This window comes from Schistocerca americana, chromosome 4 (assembly GCF_021461395.2).
Source record: "Schistocerca americana isolate TAMUIC-IGC-003095 chromosome 4, iqSchAmer2.1, whole genome shotgun sequence".
NCBI lineage: Eukaryota > Metazoa > Arthropoda > Insecta > Orthoptera > Acrididae > Schistocerca > Schistocerca americana.
Window position 1 is genome coordinate 663,305,742 of NC_060122.1, and position 21,539 is coordinate 663,327,280.

Below are 21,539 nucleotides of genomic sequence, written 5' to 3' on the forward strand. Positions count from 1 at the left end.
GGGGTGGTGATGTTGGTGTATGTATGTGTACTCCAGCTCATTAAATGATTTGTCCAAAGCAAGCAACATTTTCATTCTTTTTGTGTGCTTTTCAATGACACAATGCTTCTGCTATTCAGTGAGTGGTCTCCTTTTTCTCTTAAATTATTTACATATTATTTGGCAACAGATATACTACTGTATCCCAAAATTACAGTTGTAAGTGAGGTAAAAGAGCAAAGCACGGTGTTAAGTAGGAAATAGATGGAAGAGAGTTTAGCTTAATGGAAAAGACTAAGAAGATTTAATATTTAATGTTCCATCAGTGGATACATAAAGTTGCATGACCATGTTGGACTGTGACCTCCACTCCTTCCAAATGACAGTCCATTGTCTAAACCACAGCATTACATTGTTTGGATCGAACAAGAGAGTAAGTTCAGTCCTGCAGTGCCCTATGGTATACGTACAAATATTTATTACATAAATAACTACTGTTTTGTTTTGTTTTGCTTCAGGGTACAAATACCTACTGTATATGCCCTTTCCTATGTAGAAGTAATCATATGACAGCTAGTGAAATAATTAACATATCATGTTTCACATGAACAGACAATGCATAACCAGATGTGCAAGAAGTTCAACTTAATATGAAGCACTTTACTCACACATTCAGTAAGTTTCTCTAATGGAAAACTTTACTGTCGATGGTAGAGTCTATATATTCATGAATGAATAAACAACTCTACATCCAGCAAATATTAATTGCAGAACAGTCACACCAAGCCAAAGTATGTGCCTGTGACAAGACAGCAATATACTGTGTTTTGATCTGGAGTCAATGAAAAGGAAAATATTAAGTAGAAATGTTAGTCTGTATTTTTAGGTGGAGTACAAGATGATTCCCACCAATCTATGGATCATTCCAACAATTGGCAGAGAAGATTGAGAACCACTCTTGTACACAAAATTTCAATGAAGCTTACAGGTTGCAGCATTGTTCCTAGAACTGATTATGGCTCCTGATTAGAAGTAACTACAGATTTTGAAGGTTCTCAGACAAGCTAGACTGTGACTTCCTGTACTTGCACTATAGGTTGAAGGTAACTGATGGAATGTGCAGTGAACACAAGAGTTCTTTTTATATTGGGTGACCCTCCATCCAGTCCAAGAAACAATAGCTCTAGGAGTCCCAGAAAGGTGAGAATAAGATCCACTGAAATACCCCTCACAGATGAGAGTAGTAAAATCCTAGTGGTTAACAGCCAAAGCATTCACAACAAAGTGCCAGAGTTTGAACTGCTTCTAGAAAGCTGTGGAGCTCACATTATATCAGGTATAGAAAGCTGGTTAAAACCAAAAATTAATAGTCATGAGTTATTTGGAGAAAATTGAAGCATATATAGAAGCATAGGGTAATGGTAAGTGGAGGTGGTATATCTATCACAGTAGCTAGAAACTCAAATCCACCTATAGAGAAATTGAAAATCAGTGTGAGATTGTTTCACCAAGACTAGTATCATGGGTGGGCATAAACCTGTAATCAGCTCCTTCTATCCACCATCAGACTCACCTTCAGATGTAACTGAGAACTTCAAAGAAAACAGAAGTTCACTTGCATGCAATTTGTAAGTAGTGGGCATTACTGAATGTGTCCTCTGACACCTGCCTCTTACGGGTTGTTCAGAAACCCACTTATGATGGAAATGTATTGGATCCAAAAGCAAACAAATAAATGTGACCTCTTTGAGGATGTTCATAAGTAAAATGGTATCAGTGACCATGAGGCAGTTGTAGTAACAATGATTACCAAGATACAAACAGTAACTAAAACAAATAAAAGGATTTGTATTTTCAGCAAACAAGATGAAGAGGCATCAGTGTTGTATCTCAGTGAAGAACATGAAACATTTAGCTCTGGAGAGGAGTGTGTAGAAGTACAGTGCATCAGACTAGTGGACTGTGCACTTGATAGATGTGCACCTAGTTGAAGAAACTACTGCGAAATGGGTGTGAAATAAAGTAGAGGGCTGTAGATTGAGAAATGCCGAATGAAATGTGTTAGAATGTCAAGAGGACAATGCATGAACCCTTGAACGACTACTGAAGAAGAATAAAGTTCATTGGTCACTCACAAAACCTGAAGAAATTCTGGTCGTACGTAAAGGCTTTAGTGGCACCAATGACAGAGTCCAGACACTTATGGATGAGACAAGATCTGAAATTAAGAGCAGCAAAGCAAAAGCAGAAGTACTGAACTTCATTTTCAAACATTGCTTTGCACTCAAAAATCCAGGAGTATTGGCCTAATTTAATTCTCAGCCCAGTGTAAAGATGAGAGATATTTGTCAGTAGCACTGAGAAACAGCCGAAGCCACTAAAAATGAACAAAGTTCCAGGGCCTGATGCAACTCGTATGAGATTTTACACTGAATTTGTAGCCAAGCTAGCCCTTCTTTTAAGTGCAATCTATCATTGAGCCTTCAGTGGATGGCAATTATTGCTGAAACAACTAGTTTTCAGTCACATCTGTTAAAACCATGCAAAATAACCGGTTTCTATAACAACCAGTTTCTTATTGCTATTGTTTCTGGTAATAAATGTAGATATCAAACAAAGATTGCATAACTGTAAGACTCCTTCAGACTTTTTCATTATATGTTTCAAGACTCAAAGTAACAAATACAATAGATAAATAAAAAATAAAATAAAAAAACATGTAGTTCCTCCGGTGTTTGCTGCTTTCCTCGAAAAGTATTGAGGGGTTGAATACTGCAAAAAATCACCATTATTGTCCTATTTATTCTGCTTAAAATCATGTTGTAAGCAAGGATCATATCACTATTTGGTTATCATTATTTGGGCATTATGAATAGTCATTGCTAAAGGTTGAAAACTGATGTTTGACAACTCTGTTTTTCGTATTAAGAGAGCTGCAAGCAGATAAAGGCATATTATGCAGACACAGGCAGCAGATCAGCAACTTTCTATTTTTATGTTAAACTATGCATGAATTTTTTACACCCTGAACTGGGATCTTGTTGCTTTCATGAGGTCGAGCAAAGAGCGGGGCTGAATATCTTTTGGTGTACCAGGGCAATAATGAAATACCATTCAGTTAACAATCGTTTTATAGTCACTTTGTCTTCTTCCTGGTGCTGCCTAGCAGTGATCAAGCTGAGTCCACACTGCTTGAAAGTATGAGGTGGTACATCAGTGCCCAGCAATAGAATTGTTAAGTTGGCAATTTATTGCTGTTGCCATAATTTCCTTTCTCTTTTATTATTTCATAGAAATGGCAAACAAATAACTAGCTTCCAAATAAAGTTTGTAGTGTTTTCTTTCTTTAATTGTTTCAAATGAAAACCCCATTTTGCAATTCAATATATTTATTTACTTTTTAACAGGATTTTGAGTACAATTGATTTTTGCTGACAAAACTACAAATGCTTTTCCAAAAATTTGAAATGAATAATTGAGATAGCAAGCGAACAAAATGTAAGATACACTGCACCAGGAATAATCGCATGACAGTAGTTAAAACTTCAGTAATATGTTAATCCAGTGGCCAGTACTCATTGTCCAATCTGTTCATAAACGCTTGTTCTATAATTTGTGGATCTGTAAGTCTACTCCTTTCGTAAGAAACAGTGTCATTCAAAGATGATACATATGTCAGAAGTCATGGAACCTTCTGTCAAAGATAAATAATAATAACAATAACAATAATAATCAATCTTGGCTACTTCCTGAACATGTAATAACTGAAGAGGGTTTGCATTTATTCTGACTTCCTCCCTGTGAAGTAATGGTGGGGATTTGCTGGTTTAATCAAAGTAGTTATTTACCTTTTGGGTCAAATTTGCGATACTGGGTTCATTCTTTTTTTTTTTTTTTTTTTTTTTTTTTTTTTTTTTTTTTTTTTTTTTTTTTTTTTTTTTTTTTTGAACTGTCGATCTGATAATGCAGAATTGGACAGCACAGAGCTTTGTAAAACTTCTACACTTCTGTATTTAAGTTTTCTTGGGAGCTTTTGAGATAGAACTTTATCTGCACTTTGTTTATGATTGAGACCTCTAAGTGCATTTGTGGTAATGGTCACTAGGATAATAACCCTACTTCCTGTAATGTACTCGGTTCTAGAAATTTCTTTTTTGTCCATGCTGAAAGGCATTACGATGCTCAGTACCCAATATTCCTGACAGCTGTTCAGTGTCTGCACCAGGAATCATCCTTGATGATTTTTTTTTAATGAAGGGATAGGCTTGAGCAATTAATGATGACAATTTACAAATCTCTTCAGTAAGTGGTATTACACCTTGTTTGGACTGACTGAACCAAAAACGTTATGTATCCCTTTGCTGTGCTCTTCCAGTCTTACTCCACCTTCAGGTTCTACATGAATACTCTGCTTTGCAGATGTGATGATTGATTTTATTTCACTTATCAGGCTTTTTAAAATTTCTTTATTAACATCCTCTAGGCCCTCTATTACTATGAAGTGTAAAATATGGGCAGAATGATAAAGCAATGCTGTACCAACTCTTATGTCATGTTTGTTGCTCATTAAAAAAAAAGTATTATACAAATACAAAAAATTTGCACCGGTGCTGTGGTGAATTGGTGTATCAGTTTTTACCCAGTTATTATAAAAAAATAAAAACATCTGTTGTATCAGAGACCAAACAAATACCAAAAAATACTGGTTTTTCAGAACTAAAATACTGTTACCAGTTTTTTCCACCCCTAAGTCCTTTGAACAAAAACAGTGTCAGTTAGTTGGAAGAAAGCATGGATCACACACCTACCTACAAGAATGATGGCAGAAGTGATCCACAAAACTATCATCCAATATCCTTGACATCCATTTGTTAAAGTATCTTACAACACAAGCTCAAACTGGACAGAATGGCCTCCTCTATCCCAAAAAGCATGGATTTTGAAAACATCAGTTATGTAGAACCCAACTTATACTTTTCTCACATGAGATCCTGAAACCCACGGATCAACACATTCAAGAAGATGTAGCATGTTTGATTTCCAAAAAGCATTTTACCCAGTACCACCTGTACTCTTGTTATCAAAAGTGTGATTGTATGGGGCATCAAGCAAAATTTGTGATTGGATTGAGGTATTTTAGTAGGGAGAGTCATTGACAGAAATAGAAATAGCTTCAGGTATATCCTAAGAAAGTGTACTGAGATCCTTGCCGTTCATGTTATAAAGTAACGACCTTGCAGACAATATTAGTTGTAACCTCAGACTTTTCACAGATGACACAGTTACCTTTAATGAAGTATTGTCAGAAAAAAGCAGTACAGATATTCAATCAGATATTGTTAAGATTTCAAGATGATGCTAAGATTGGCAACTAGCTTTAAATGTTCAGAAATGTAAAACAGTACACTTCACAAAATGAAAACGTACTACAGTATGAATGAGTCACTGTTGGAATTGGTCATCTCATACACATACATGGGTGTAATACTTTATAGAGATATGAAATAGGCTCATCATGTAGGCCCAGTCATAGGTTAAGCAGACAGCAGTCTTTGGGTTATTGGTAGAATACTAGGTTAATGCAATCAGTCTGCAAAGAAATTGATTACAAATCACTCATTCACACATCCTAAGATATTGTTCATGTGTGTGGAACCTGTACCAAATAGGACTTACAGGGGATGCAAAACATATACAGGGAAGAGCTGCACAAATGGTCACAGATTTGTTTGACCTGTGGCAGGGTGCCACAGAGATGCTGAAGAAACTGAACTGGCAGACACTTGAAGATAGATGCAAAGTATCGATGAAAGTCTCTGTACAAAGTTTCATGCACCTGCTTTAAATGAAGACTTTACAAGTACAAAACAACCTCCTACATATTACTCCTATAGGGATCCTGAAGACAAGATTAGATGACTTATAGCATGTACAAATGAATGGAATAGGAAGAAGTCCTAATAACTGGTACAATGGCAAATGCCTTCTGCCATGCAATTCACAATGTTCTGCAGAGTATGGATGTAGATGTGGATAATGAGGAGCAAAGACATACAGGGAACATGAAAATTTAAGTAACTGCAAAATACATTACTGCCCTACCAGGAACACACTCCACTTGGTCATATCCTCTGTCCTCTGCTCATACTTGAATATAACAGTAGATAAATATTCTGTTTATTTATTCACTTGTAGGCATCCCGTGCAAATAATGGCATCACTTTGTATTTCCTGAGCGAATATACGGGGTAAAAATGAAAAAGGAAGAAAAAGGCTTGAATCACCTGCAGCCTTTTGAAGGAGCCATCCCAGAATTTGCCTAACGCAGAAAGCCTAATTCAATATCACCAGACAGGGATTCAGGCTCTATTCCTTCTTAACATGAATACAGTGCATTAATCACAGAGTCAACTCATTTGTGTGTCCAAAAGGCGTGGGATAATGGAGAAAAATCAAATAATAATGTTGGAATCACTCTGCAGAGGAGAGTGCGCTGATATGAAACTTCCTGGCAGATTAAAACTGTGTGCCCGACCGAGACTCGAACTCGGGCGTGAGTCATGCTTTGGTAGCTCAGATGGTAGAGCACTTGCCCGCGAAAGGCAAAAGTCCCGAGTTCGAGTCTCGGTCGGGCACACAGTTTTAATCTGCCAGGAAGTTTCATATCAGTGCACACTCCGCTGCAGACTGAAAATCTAATTCTGGAAACATCCCCCTGGCTGTGGCTAAGCCATGTCTCCACAGTATCCTTTCTTTCAGGAGTGCTAGTTCTGTAAGGTTCGCAGCAGAGCTTCTGTAAAGTTTGGAAGGTAGGAGACGAGATACTGGCAGAAATAAAGCTGTGAGGACAGGGTGTGAGTTGTGCTTCAGTAGCTCAGATGGTAGAGCACTTGCCCGCGAAAGGCAAAAGTCCCGAGTTCGAGTCTCGGTCAGGCACACAGTTTTAATCTGCCAGGAAGTTTCATATCAGCGCACACTCTGCTGCAGAGTGAAAATCTCATTCTATGAGCTGAATCAGTTGGGTGTGTCTGAGGTCTTCCCCCTGTCAGCAATAAGACAAAAGCAGTTTTACACCCGGCATGGGTGTAGACAGTGAATTGTTTGAAACTGTAGAATAAAAGCAGAATATCCACAAACGTTTACATGAAAAGACTGTCACATGATGAATGACATGTCGTAGTTTTGTTTTGCATAGAAAAAGGAAGAAGCAAGTATGCCACAGGCTCTTTTCATCAATGAAAATTGACACTAGTACAAATCAGGTGCATTCATCTTCAAAACAAAAGTCTATCTGAAGACATCAGTGTTTCATCAAAATAAAACCAAAGAGAAAGGCAGTGAAGCAGAAGTCCTTTAAATGAAACAAATGCTGCTAAAGCCATTAGAAGCACCACAGCACAAGAAAGTTAAAATCCAGAATCCAGGGAACCAGTTGATAAGAAAACACCACCCACCTTTGCAAATAAGGAGGATTTATTGCAGCTAACATCACTAGATTAAAAAAAAGAAGCAAGCGGTGAAGAAATAAACAATATGTCACACACTTCATACTTTAAATTGCTCCAGCAGAATGTTTAGTCCCTTTCCAGCAAAATGAATGAATTAGAAATCTTAAAGAAAGAGACCCCCCCATGAACCATGGACCTTGCCGTTGGTGGGGAGGCTTGCGTGCCTCAGCGATACAGATAGCCGTACCGTAGGTGCAACCACAACGGAGGGGTATTTGCTGAGAGGCCAGACAAACGTGTGGTTCCTGAAGAGGGGCAGCAGCCTTTTCAGTAGTTGCAAGGGCAACAGTCTGGATGATTGACTGATCTGGCCTTGTAACAATAACCAAAACGCCCTTGCTGTGCTGGTACTGCGAACGGCTGAAAGCAAGGGGAAACTACAGCCGTAATTTTTCCCGAGGGCATGCAGCTTTACTGTATGATTAAATGATGATGGCGTCCTCTTGGGTAAAATATTCCGGAGGTAAAATAGTCCCCCATTCGGATCTCCGGGCGGGGACTACTCAAGAGGATGTCGTTATCAGGAGAAAGAAAACTGGCGTTCTACGGATCGGAGCGTGGAATGTCAGATCCCTTAATCGGGCAGGTAGGTTAGAAAATTTAAAAAGGGAAATGGAGAGGTTAAAGTTAGATATAGTGGGAATTAGTGAAGTTTGGTGGCAGGAGGAACAAGACTTCTGGTCAGGTGACTACAGGGTTATAAACACCAAATCAAATAGGGGTAATGCAGGAGTAGGTTTAATAATGAATAGGAAAATAGGAATGCGGGTAAGCTACTACAAACAGCATAGTGAATGCATTATTGTGGCCAAGATAGATACGAAGCCCACACCTTTTAGAGTAGTACAAGTTTATATGCCAACTAGCTCTGCAGATGACGAAGAAATTGAAGAAATGTATGATGAAATAAAAGAAATTATTCAGATAGTGAAGGGAGACGAAAATTTAAGAGTCATGGGTGACTGGAATTCGAGTGTAGGAAAAGGGAGAGAAGGAAACGTAGTAGGTGAATATGGATTGGGGCTAAGAAATGAAAGAGGAAGCCGCCTGGTAGAATTTTGCACAGAGCACAACATAATCATAGCTAACACTTGGTTTAAGAATCATGAAAGAAGGTTGTATACATGGAAGAACCCTGGAGATACTAAAAGGTATCAGATAGATTATATAATGGTAAGACAGAGATTTAGGAACCAGGTTTTAAATTGTAAGACATTTCCAGGGGCAGATGTGGACTCTGACCACAATCTATTGGTTATGACCTGTAGATTAAAACTGAAGAAACTGCAAAAAGGTGGGAATTTATGGAGATGGGACCTGGATAAACTGAAAGAACCAGAGGTTGTACAGAGTTTCAGGGAGAGCATAAGGGAACAATTGACAGGAATGGGGGAAAGAAATACAGTAGAAGAAGAATGGGTAGCTTTGAGGGATGAAGTAGTGAAGGCAGCAGAGGATCAAGTAGGTAAAAAGACGAGGGCTAGTAGAAATCCTTGGGTAACAGAAGAAATATTGAATTTAATTGATGAAAGGAGAAAATATAAAAATGCAGTAAATGAAGCAGGCAAAAAGGAATACAAACGTCTCAAAAATGAGATCGACAGGAAGTGCAAAATGGCTAAGCAGGGATGGCTAGCGGACAAATGTAAGGATGTAGAGACTTATCTCACTAGGGGTAAGATAGAAACTGCCTACAGGAAAATTAAAGAGACCTTTGGAGATAAGAGAACCACTTGTATGAATATCAAGAGCTCAAATGGAAACCCAGTTCTAAGCAAAGAAGGGAAAGCAGAAAGGTGGAAGGAGTATATAGAGGGTCTATACAAGGGCAATGTACTTGAGGACAATATTATGGAAATGGAAGAGGATGTAGATGAAGATGAAATGGGAGATACGATACTGCGTGAAGAGTTTGACAGAGCACTGAAAGACCTGAGTCGAAACAAGGCCCCGAGAGTAGACAACATTCCATTGGAACTACTGACGGCCTTGGGAGAGCCAGTCCTGACAAAACTCTACCATCTGGTGAGCAAGATGTATGAAACAGGCGAAATACCCTCAGACTTCAAGAAGAATATAATAATTCCAATCCCAAAGGAAGCAGGTGTTGACAGATGTGAAAATTACCGAACAATCAGTTTAATAAGCCACAGCTGCAAAATACTAACACGAATTCTTTACAGACGAATGGAAAAACTGGTAGAAGCCGACCTCGGGGAAGATCAGTTTGTATTCCGTAGAAACACTGGAACACATGAGGCAATACTGACCTTACAACGTATCTTAGAAGAAAGATTAAGGAAAGGCAAACCTACGTTTCTAGCATTTGTAGACTTAGAGAAAGCGTTTGACAATAATGACTGGAATACTCTCTTTCAAATTCTAAAGGTGGCAGGGGTAAAATACAGGGAGCGAAAGGCTATTTACAATTTATACAGAAACCAGATGGCAGTTATAAGAGTCGAGGGACATGAAAGGGAAGCAGTGGTTGGGAAGGGAGTAAGACAGGGTTGTAGCCTCTCCCCGATGTTATTCAATCTGTATATTGAGCAAGCAGTAAAGGAAACAAAAGAAAAATTCAGAGTAGGTATTGAAATCCATGGAGAAGAAATAAAAACTTTGAGGTTCGCCGATGACATTGCAATTCTGTCAGAGACAGCAAAGGACTTGGAAGAGCAATTGAATGGAATGGACAGTGTCTTGAAAGGAGGATATGAGATGAACATCAACAAAAGCAAAACAAGGATAATGGAATGTAGTCGAATTAAGTCGGGTGATGCTGAGGGAATTAGATTAAGAAATGAGACACTTAAAGTAGCAAAGGAGTTTTGCTATTTGGGGAGCAAAATAACTGATGATGGTCGAAGTAGAGAGGATATAAAATGTAGACTGGCAATGACAAGGAAAGCGTTTCTGAAGAAGAGAAATTTGTTAACATCGAGTATAGATTTAAGTGTCAGGAAGTCATTTATGAAAGTATTTGTATGGAGTGTAGCCATGTATGGAAGTGAAACATGGACGATAAATAGTTCGGACAAGGAGAGAATAGAAGCTTTCGAAATGTGGTGCTACAGAAGAATGCTGAAGATTAGGTGGGTAGATCACTTAACTAATGAGTAAGTATTGAATAGGATTGGGGAGAAGAGAAGTTTGTGGCACAACTTGACCAGAAGAAGGGATCGGTTGGTAGGACATGTTCTGAGGCATCAAGGGATCACCAATTTAGTATTGGAGGGCAGCATGGAGGGTAAAAATCGTAGAGGGAGACCACGAGATGAATACACTAAGCAGATTCAGAAGGATGTAGGTTGCAGTAGGTACTGGGAGATGAAGAGGGTTGCACAGGATAGAGCAGTATGGAGAGCTGCATCAAACCAGTCTCAGGACTGAAGACCACAACAACAACAACAGAGAAAGAGACATAGAACTGTCAACAGTAGAAGTGCTAAATCAAAATGCTGTGGTAATATGTGCATATGGGTCAACAGTTGGTAGTAAAAATGCTTTTTGCAATCATATCAAAGAACTGTTAGAAAATTTCAACACCACCAAGAAGAATATTTTCATGTGTGGAGACTTCATTCAATATGGATTTCTCCAGATTTGATAAATTTAAAGATAAAATCAAATATTTGCTGTAGTCTTTTAACATAAAACCAGCTGTAACTAATCCAACTTACATAACTAACTGGATAGACTGGGTACAATTGTGACCGCATATGGATATGACAGATTTCTTATCGATGAAACAATCAGGGTAGTGGGGAGGGTAAAAGGACAAATACATGCAACTTGCCTGATGGAACAAGTTTCACAGATTATGCGAGCCTTCTCATGCATTTCCACTTGCAAGGCCCCGTGTTTTATTTTGGAGGCTACAGGCAAGTTTTTATAACCAAATTCTTTCGTTAATTGTGTTTTTAGTTCTATAGATACAAGAATTAGTGCTTTTTATGTATTAGAGTTCAGACACTAACTAGCAGTGGTTGACTTTTGAATCAGTTAGTTGGTATTGGGATGATAGACATCATTGTGCAGAATGTGGTCATGAGTATAACTGTGACTATTATTGTGGGTACTGTTGTGACACAATACTAACTATCTATACCAGTGCTGAACGATTCTTTGACTACTCCTCCTGGTGTGATAATGGGGATATGCAGCCAGGGCTCCTACAAGAAAAATGGCAATTCGAGGTTGCAAAAATAAAAAATCCACAATTTACACAGACACACCTGAAAAAAAAAGCTAGCTGGCAAGTATCTGAAGACAAACAAAAATGAGAGAGGGCCAATCAGATGCAGAAAAGGTCATTAAAGATTTTACAGAATTAAAAATGCAAAGGAAAAACAACAAAAATGTATCACTTCCATCAGCATCATAAGATGAGGAATTTTTCTGTCTTGTTTGTCTGACACAATACATTGAAAAAGCCTGAAGAAAGATAAGTGGAATGCCAAGGAAAATGTGGACTTTGATCTCTCTCAGAGTGCACAAATGGTGGTCATTATTATACTAGGTGATTTAAAAAGAAAGAAGAGATTTCAGTTCTATATTGCAGACAAACTATATATGATAAAAACAAACTGCGGATGTCATGGTATTGAGGAAGGTTCAAAGTTTTGACGAGGGGTGCCCAGAAAGTAATGTACAACATTTTTTCTTCAACAATTCTTTATTGAACATAATCATAATTACACAAACAAAAGACTGGTGTTTTATCTACACACTCTATTTTTCCGCATAATCTCCATCCCATTCTATGGCCTTCCACCAGTGTGAGACAAGGGTGTGTGTACCCTGTCAGCACCAGTCTTTGTCCTGATGGCAGAGCCAGTGCTTCACTGTTGAATCACCTCATCATCATCCTCAAAATGTCTTCCACGAATGGCATCCATTTATGGCCCAAACAAGTGGAAGTCTGAGGGGACTAGGTCAGGCATGACAGCCGTGGGTGGTTTCCCCAACCGTGCAAGAGGTGGAGATCCGCCGAACCGCCTTCTCTCCCTGCATGCACAGTGACTAACTGTACTTCTCTCGACAGCAGATGCTCCATAGACTTTGCACATTTGTGAATATTCCCCCCAGTTTCTTTCTCTGCAGTGAGAAATACAATGACGGCACATTGCTTATAACATACATTACCTACAGATGCCATTTTGAAACTGTCCTACAGCTATTCTATCTGTCAGAAGTGATGGCTGAGCAGTCATCCACCCTGTTCCAGAGGAAGCTTCTTGGCCCACAAGGTCTGGGTATTCACACAGGGTGGGTTTGCTGATAGTTGGAAGCTCCAATGTTAGGCTTGTAGTGGTGGTCCTTAGGAACATGGCTGCCAAAGAGGGGAAGAACACAAGTGTGCACTCCGTGCGCATACCAGGAGAGTCATTACGGATGTGGAAAGGGTGCTTCCAGATGCCATGAGGAGTACCAAGTGCAGCCAACTGCAGGTTGTGGCTCATGTCTGTACCAATGACATGTGTTGCTTTGGATGGAGGATATTCTCTCTGGTTTCAGGCAGCTAGTGGAAATGGTAAGGACTGCCAGTCTTGCTTGTGAGACTAAGGTGGAGCTTACCATCTGCAGCATCATCGATAGAACCAACTATGGTCCTTTGGTGCACAACCAAGTGAAAGGTCTGAATCAGAGGCTCAGGTGGTTCTGTGACTATGTAGGCTGCAAATTCCTTGACTTGTCCCTTCGGGTGGTGGGTTTCTGGGTTCTGCTTTATAGGTTAAGAGTCCACTACACACAGGAAGCAGCAACATGGGTAGCATGGGCTGTGTGGAAGGGACTGGGTGGTTTTTTAATGTTAGAGGATCTCAGGAAACCACAGAAAGGGCGTCCGTCTAAAAGGGTGCAGGTAAAACACAGTAAGGTAGTTGTAGCAACAATTGGTATTGTAGGTGTAAATTGTTGTAGCTGTTTTGGGAAAGAACCAGAGTTCCAAGCCCTAATAGAAAGCACTGAAGCTCAAATAGCTATAGGTATGGAAAACTGGCTAAAGCTGGACGTAAGTTCAGCTGAAATTTTTTCAAACTACCTAATAGTGTTAAGGGAGGATAGATTAAATACAGTTGGTGTTAGAGTATTTATTGCTGCCAGAAGTAGTTTACCTTGTAGTGAAACGGAAGTAGATGGTCCCTGTGAAATAGTGTGGCTAGAGGTTATACTTGACAATTGGACTAAACTATTAATTGAATCATTTTACCAACGCCTGACTCAGGAGATATAGTTGCTGAATGATTCAAAGAAAACTTGAGTCTCATTTCAAATAAGGTACCCCACTCATACAACTATAATTTGTGGTGACTTCAGTCCACCCTTGATACGCTGGAAAAATAATACGTTTAAAGCCTGTGGCAGGCATAAAAAGTCATCTGAAATTGTACTGATTTCTTCCTCAGAAAATTATTTTGAACAATTAATTCATGAGCCCACTCAAAGCATAAATGGTTGCAAAAGCATACTTGACCTCTTAGCAACAAATAATTCTGAACAAATAGGGAGTATCATGATGGATACAGGGATTAGCGACCACAAGGCAGTTGCTGCTAGGCTGAATACCCTAACACCCACAACCATCAAAAAGAAACACAAAGTACATCCACATAAATTAATATGTGATGGAACTGATCCCACATGATACACAAAACGGGTCAGATCACTGTTGCAGAGGCAACAAAAAAAGCATGCCAAATTTAAAAGAATGCAAAATCCCTAAGATTGGCAAAGTTTTGCAAAAGTTCGAAATACAGTGCGTACTTCAAGGCAAGATGCTTTTAGTAATTTCCACAATGGAACTCTGTCTCAGAATGTGGCCCAAAACCTGAAGATATTCTGGTCATACATAAAGTACACCAGTGGCAAGGCACAATCAATACCTTCACTACACGATAACAACGGTGAAGTCACTGATGATAGTGCCACTAAAGCGGAGTTATTAACCATGGTTTTTCAAAACTCCTTCATCAAAGACAACAAAGTAAATATTCCTGAATTCCAATCAAGAACAACTGCCAAGATGAGAAACATAGAAGTACTGTGTTCAAACATTATGAAGTACCTCAAAGAGAATGATCTATTGACACACAGTCAGCAAAGATTCAGAAAATATTGTTCTTGTGAAACACAACTAGCTCTTTATACTCATGAAGTAATGAGTGCTATTAGATTTCCAGAAGGCTTTTGACACTGTTCCTCACAAGCACTTCTAACCAAACTGCTTGCCTATGGAATATTACCTCAGTTGTGCAACTGGATTCTTGAGTTCCTGTCGGAAAGGTCACAGTTCGTAGTAATACACTCCTGGAAATGGAAAAAAGAACACATTGACACCGGTGTGTCAGACCCACCATACTTGCTCCGGACACTGCGAGAGGGCTGTACAAGCAATGATCACACGCACGGCACAGCGGACACACCAGAAACCGCGGTGTTGGCCGTCGAATGGCGCTAGCTGCGCAGCATTTGTGCACCGCCGCCGTCAGTGTCAGCCAGTTTGCCATGGCATACGGAGCTCCATCGCAGTCTTTAACACTGGTAGCATGCCGCGACAGCATGGACGTGAACCGTATGTGCAGTTGACGGACTTTGAGCGAGGGCGTATAGTGGGCATGCGGGAGGCCGGGTGGATGTACCGCCGAATTGTTCAACACGTGGGGCGTGAGGTCTCCACAGTACATCGATGTTGTCACCAGTGGTCGGCGGAAGGTGCACGTGCCCGTCGACCTGGGACCGGCCCGCAGCGACGCACGGATGCACGCCAAGACCGTAGGATCCTACGCAGTGCCGTAGGGGACCGCACCGCCACTTCCCAGCAAATTAGGGACACTGTTGCTCCTGGGGTATCGGCGAGGACCATTCGCAACAGTCTCCATGAAGCTGGGCTACGGTCCCGCACACCGTTAGGCCGTCTTCCGCTCACGCCCCAACATTGTGCAGCCCGCCTCCAGTGGTGTCGCGACAGGCGTGAATGGAGGGACGAATGGAGACGTGTCGTCTTCAGCGATGAGAGTCGCTTCTGCCTTGCTGCCAATGATGGTCGTATGCGTGTTTGGCGCCGTGCGGATGAGCGCCACAATCAGGACTGCATACGACCGAGGCACACAGGGCCAACACCCGGCATCATGGTGTGGGGAGCGATCTCCTACACTGGCCGTACACCACTGGTGATCGTCGAGGGGACACTGAATAGTGCACGGTACATCCAAACCGTCATCGAACCCATCGTTCTACCATTCCTAGACCGGCAAGGGAACTTGCTGTTCCAACAGGACAATGCACGTCCGCATGTATCCCGTGCCACCCAACGTGCTCTAGAAGGTGTAAGTCAACTACCCTGGCCAGCAAGATCTCCGGATCTGTCCCCCATTGAGCATGTTTGGGGCTGGATGAAGCGTCGTTTCACGCGGTCTGCACGTCCAGCACGAACGCTGGTCCAACTGAGGCGCCAGGTGGAAATGGCGTGGCAAGCCGTTCCACAGGACTGCATCCAGCATCTCTACGATCGTCTCCATGGGAGAATAGCAGCCTGCATTGCTGCGAAAGGTGGATATACACTGTCCTAGTGCCGACATTGTGCATGCTCTGTTGCCTGTGTCTATGTGCCTGTGGTTCTGTCAGTGTGATCATGTGATGTATCTGACCCCAGGAATGTGTCAATAAAGTTTCCCCTTCCTGGGACAATGAATTCACGGTGTTCTTATTTCAATTTCCAGGAGTGTAGATGGAAAGTCATTGAGTAAAACTGAAGTGATATCCGATGTTCCCCAAGGAAGTGTTATAGGTGCTCTGTTGTTCCTGATCTATATTAACGACATAGGATACAATCTGAGTAGCCCTCTTAGATTGTTTGCAGATGATGCTGTCATTTACCATCTTGTAAAGTCATCAGATGACCAAAACGAACTGCAAAATGATTTAGATGAGATATCTGTATGGTGCGAAAAGTGGCAGTTGACCGTGTGTGATGAAGCAACCCAGGATCTCTTTACTTCCTGTCTTGTTTTGCCATCTGCCTCCTTAAATTCATTTTATTTTCATTTTTGGCTAACTACCATTAACATAAATGAGTATAATCTGCATTTCCATGAAAGAGAAAGGTTGGTCCTCAGTCTTAAGAAATGTAGCATCAGATCTTATTTTGTGGGTAGTTCTGTGTATGTAATCAATTTACTAATTTATTTTTACTGTTCCTAGTTAATATCTTTTGTTATAGGGTGAAATCAGAATTTTTTTTGTGACTTAGATTCTATCGTTGACTTACCAACAAATATAAATTGTGTACTAATTTTAAGCATTTGGAAGAAGAACTGGCAGGATTCTTTAAGTATTTATTTGGCTCTACTCGAAAACCTGTTATCAAAGGCAGCCTTTATTTAATTCCACAATAATTACCAGATCTGTCAAAAGAAATATTTGCATGACTATATCAGTTAATTTCATTATTTAAACAAATAACTTGGCTTAACCTTTGTGATATTTTTTCGATGTATTCAGTTAATTGAATGGGTTGTGTTTTAATTGTAATTTCTGTAAATTAAACATCGAACAATGTATAGTTTCAGTGCCTGTTATTGTGAGGATATATAAAGGACCTATTTTTGGTCCCAAGACAGTCAGTCCACGGCCAATTTTCAGATGGGAAGTCTTTATCAGTTAGAGTAACAGCAATGCATTAACTTAACAGTGGAATCAGTGTAACACAGATAAGCCATGTTTGTTCAATTTATTTGAGAAATAGTGACACACATACCTTATTATTCTGCAAGAACTGTGAACTGTATTGTTAGGTTTTTACTGCTCATGGATGTTCAGCAGCAAACTATTTTAGCAGTATGCTGATGTTTGAGCATAACATTTACCAGTAGTGAACTGGCCATATAACTGTGTAACAATGGAGGGCTTGTTAACAGTGAAAGTAAAGAACTGTGAAATGCAACTGTGCAACTGTTGGCTACATAATTACAGTAGTCAGTGTTGAACTTCCACCGCCCCATTTTCCCACCACTATAACAATGCAGTATGTCGACACCAAGGACTATCAATGAAGAAATAAAGCAGGTGAACATCACATGTGAATGAAGAAAAGTGTGAAGTTATTCACATGAGTACTAAAAGAAACCGGCTAAATTTCAATTATATGATAAGTAACACAAATCTGAAGGCTATATATTCAACTAAATACTTAGGGATTACAATTACAAATAACCTAAACTGGCACAATTGTGGGCAGAGCAAACCAAAGACTGGGATTCACTGGCAGAACACTTAGAAGGTGCAAAAGGTCTACTAAAGAGACTGCTTACACCACACTTGTCTGCCGTGACCTGGACTATTGCTGTGCTGTGTGGGATCCGCATCAGGTGGGACTGACAAATGATGTCAAAAAAGTTCAAAGAAGGGCTGCTCCTTTTGTATTACTGTGAAATAGCAGAGATAGCGCCACAGACATGATACATGAATTTGAGTGGCAATAATTAAAACAAAGGCATTTTCCATAGTTATCTGTGGAGTTAACTGGACATCATGCAGAGGACGCTGTAGAAGGCAGTTGTACTAATGTGACTTATTTCTATTTAATACAAATGACTTGCCCCCAAACATAAATTCACACTCAGTTCTATTCAGCGATGATACTTCACTCTTTATCAAAAGCAGTGACTTGGAACAAATTCCCTGAACTATCAGAAATCTACTAGACAGTTTAGAAAACTGGTTCCAATTAAGTGCATTGAAATGGAATATTGGAGAAACCCAGTTACTGCAGTTCAAAACTAAAACATCTAAGATAAATGAAACCCTCAATCACAGAAACTGAGAACAAAGAAATGGGCTTTGTTAACTTTTCAGGGATACATTTGGATCAAACTTTATCCTGGTCTTCACACATAAAGTACTCAGTACTGCCTTGTCCTACATCATTTGTGCAAAATATGTACCTAAACACGAGTTACAGGACCAATAAAAAATACAAATACGAAATACAATCTGTCATATTCAGCTAGCACAGAGATGAGAAAAGTAGTTTTGACAACTTTTTGAATCAGTTAAGGTATGGCATTATTTTTCTGGGCTAACACAAGCAAAATGATTAGAGTATTAAAAATACAAAAATCAACTGTTAAAAATACGTGGTGTAGAAAACCGATAGAATCCTGTCATCCACTGTTAATAAAACCAAGAATATTTAGTGCTCTGATTGTACATTTATGGACTAATTATTTCTTTTTGTATGTAGTAATCCTACATCACTCATAGACAATCATTTTAAACATCAGTGCAGCACTAGGAACAAGAGCTTCTCACTGAAAGGTTAAAGTTGTATGCACAAACCTTAGAATATGTGGGCATAAAAATTTACAACATTCTAAAAGAAAAAAACAACCCACTACATGGGGCTATGGAAACTGAAACAAAAGTTACAAAAGTTGTTACTACAGAAATGCCATTAATCCTCAGAAGAATTTCTGAAAGATAATATGAAAATCTACGGAAGAAAGTAAATGGTTAATACTTTTTGTTACTTTAGCTTAGCAGTTTTACTTCAAATAAATATTAATGCTCTTGTTATACACTCCTGGAAATTGAAATAAGAACACCGTGAATTCATTGTCCCAGGAAGGGGAAACTTTATTGACACATTCCTGGGGTCAGATACATCACATGATCACACTGACAGAACCACAGGCACATAGACACAGGCAACAGAGCATGCACAATGTCGGCACTAGTACAGTGTATATCCACCTTTCGCAGCAATGCAGGCTGCTATTCTCCCATGGAGACGATCGTAGAGATGCTGGATGTAGTCCTGTGGAACGGCTTGCCATGCCATTTCCACCTGGTGCCTCAGTTGGACCAGCGTTCGTGCTGGACGTGCAGACCGCGTGAGACGACGCTTCATCCACTCCCAAACATGCTCAATGGGGGACAGATCCGGAGATCTTGCTGGCCAGGGTAGTTGACTTACACCTTCTAGAGCACGTTGGGTGGCACGGGATACATGCGGACGTGCATTGTCCTGTTGGAACAGCAAGTTCCCTTGCCGGTCTAGGAATGGTAGAACGATGGGTTCGATGACGGTTTGGATGTACCGTGCGCTATTCAGTGTCCCCTCAACGATCACCAGTGGTGTACGGCCAGTGTAGGAGATCGCTCCCCACACCATGATGCCGGGTGTTGGCCCTGTGTGCCTCGGTCGTATGCAGTCCTGATTGTGGCGCTCACCTGCACGGCGCCAAACACGCATACGACCATCATTGGCACCAAGGCAGAAGCGACTCTCATCGCTGAAGATGACACGTCTCCATTCGTCCCTCCATTCACGCCTGTCGCGACACCACTGGAGGTGGGCTGCACGATGTTGGGGCGTGAGCGGAAGACGGCCTAACGGTGTGCGGGACCGTAGCCCAGCTTCATGGAGACGGTTGCGAATGGTCCTCGCCGATACCCCAGGAGCAACAGTGTCCCTAATTTGCTGGGAAGTGGCGGTGCGGTCCCCTACGGCACTGCGTAGGATCCTACGGTCTTGGCGTGCATCCGTGCGTCGCTGCGGTCCGGTCCCAGGTCGACGGGCATGTGCACCTTCTGCCGACCACTGGCGACAACATCGATGTACTGTGGAGAACTCACGCCCCACGTGTTGAGCAATTTGGCGGTACGTCCACCCGGCCTCCCGCATGCCCACTATACGCCCTCGCTCAAAGTCCGTCAACTGCACATACGGTTCACGTCCACGCCGTCGCGGCATGCTACCAGTGTTAAAGACTGTGATGGAGCTCCGTATGCCACGGCAAACTGGCTGACACTGACGGCGGCGGTGCACAAATGCTGCGCAGCTAGCGCCATTCAACGACCAACACCGCGGTTCCTGGTGTGTCCGCTGTGCCGTGCGTGTGATCATTGCTTGTACAGCCCTCTCGCAGTGTCCGGAGCAAGTATGGTGGGTCTGACACACCGGTATCAATGTGTTCTTTTTTCCATTTCCAGGAGTGTATATTGTTTCTTTAATACATATGAACTGTAACTGCAGTGTTGACCAGTCACCTGCACGTTAAATTATGAGACAACAAAATATGTGATTCTGACTATGTACTGTATGTGCTCACTGTATAGTTTTGACAATTTACATAAACATTTTTCAAATTACGTTAAATAATGTTGTGCATGCCACATATCCCCCCCATGAACCATGGAGCTTGCCGTTGGTGGGGAGGCTTGCGTGCCTCAACGACACAGATAGCCGTACTGTAAGTACAACCACAATGGACGGGTATCTGTTGAGAGGCCAGACAAATGTGTGGTTCCTGAAAAGGGGCAGCAGCCTTTTCAGTATTTGCAGGGACAACAGTCTGTATGATTGACTGATCTGGCCCTGTAACACTAACCAAAACGGCCTTGCTGTTGTGGTACTGTGAACGGCTGAAAGAAAGGGGAAACTACAGCCATAATTTTTCCCAAGGCCATGCAGCTTTACTGTATGATTAAATGATGATGGCGTCCTCTTGGGTAAAATATTCCGGAGGTAAAATAGTCCCCCATTCGGATCTCCAGGCAGGCACTACTCAGGAGGACGTCGTTATCAGGAGAAAGAAAACTGGCGTTCTACGGATTGGAGCATGGAATGTCAGATCCATTAATCGGGTAGGTAGGTCAGAAAATTTAAAAAGGGAAATGGATAGGTTAAAGTTAGATATAGTGATAATTAGTGAAGTTTGGTGGCAGGAGGAACAAGACTTTTGGTCAGATGAATACAGGGTTATAAATACAAAATCAAATAGGGGTAATGCAGGAGTAGGTTTAATAATGAATAAAAAAATAGGAGTGCGGGTAAGCTACTACAAACAGCATAGTGAATGCATTATTGTGGCCAAGATAGACACAAAGCCCACACCTACTACAGTAGTACAAGTTTATATGCCAACTAGCTCTGCAGATGATGAAGAAATTGATGAAATGTATGATGAGATAAAAGAAATTATTCAGATGGTCAAGGGAGATGAAAATTTAATAGTCATCGGTGACTGGAATTCAATAGTAGGAAAAGGA